Source organism: Brassica rapa, unplaced genomic scaffold, assembly GCF_000309985.2.
Source record: "Brassica rapa cultivar Chiifu-401-42 unplaced genomic scaffold, CAAS_Brap_v3.01 Scaffold0616, whole genome shotgun sequence".
Lineage (NCBI taxonomy): Eukaryota > Viridiplantae > Streptophyta > Magnoliopsida > Brassicales > Brassicaceae > Brassica > Brassica rapa.
In genome coordinates, this window is record NW_022610556.1 from 130,001 (window position 1) to 131,350 (window position 1,350).

Genomic DNA, 1,350 nt, shown 5'->3' on the forward strand with positions numbered 1-1,350 from the left:
ATGCGTGGTGATCGTTTCTCGATTTTCGGAGAGTTTAGATAGGTTTGCAAGATCTGGATGAACAATTATGGAACAATATATCGAGACAGGAAAAATCGCTTAAGACTTAGTTCACTAAACTATCCGCCTAGGTTTTACATTCCCTAAGGTTCTATGGCAGCCTCAAAGTAATTTCCTATGAAAATTCCAAGTTTGATTTCAAAAATTCAAGTCGGAAATACCTTAGTTCTCTCGAAGATGCAGTTTTGTCTCTTCTCAGTTTTGCTTGCTCATTTCCCTTTCCTCTTCTCGTGTATGTTCGCCATTTCCGATATTGGTGTTCATCCTTTGAAACTTGACATTTATCTTCCAAACTTGACTGTTATCTTCTCCTTAGATACGACGTCAATTTTTGTAAAAAGGTTCAACGTAATCGTATAGTTGAGTAGGCTAAGGTGTTAAGTTAACTGTTGCCGTTTTATACGATTAATCTGAATCCATGCGAGAAAACAAGTCTTTGCAGCTTTTTTTTTTTTTGTCGTAAAGTTTCAATGGTAACTCCGACCGAAACAAGAGACGTTTCGATCAAGATTTGAGGGAGAACACAAAGCTGGAGGAAAGGGCGAGTAGGAGAAAGCGAAGGAGTTTAGACGAGTCTTACTTGTTTTTGTCGTAAAATCTCGACGGAAACTCCAATTGAGACTAAACGAAAAGCGTTTCGATCGGGATTCGAAAGAGAACACAAAGGAGGAGCTTTTTGAGGCCTGACAGGTCGCAATGTAGCGAGCTGGGGGTCTGACAGGTCGCTACGTAGCGAGTGGAAGCAAGCCAAGAAGAGTCCTACTTGTTTTCGTCGTAAAATCTCAACGGAAACTCCGATTGAGACGAAACGAAAAGCGTTTCAATGAGGATTCAAAACAGAACCCAAAGGAGGATCTTTCTGAGGTCTAACAGGTCGCTACGTAGCGAGTGAAGGTCTATCAGGTCGCTACGTAGCGAGTGGTAGCGAGAAAAGAATAGTCCTACTTGTTTTTGTCGTAAAATCTCAACGGAAACTCCGATTGAGACGAAACGAAAAGCGTTTCGATGAGGATTCAAAAGAGAACCCAAAGGAGGACCATTCTGAGGCCTTACCGGTCACTATGTAGCGAGTGAAGGTTTGACAGGTCGCTACGTAGAGAGTGGAAGCAAGCCAAGAAGAGTCCTACTTGTTTTCGTCGTAAAATCTCAACGGAAACTTCGATTTAGACGAAACGAAAAGCGCTTCGATGAGTATTCAAAAGAGAACCCAAAGGAGGACCTTTCTGAGACCTTACCGGTCGCTACATAGCGAGTTGGGGGTCTGACAGGTCGCTACGTAGCGAGTGGAAG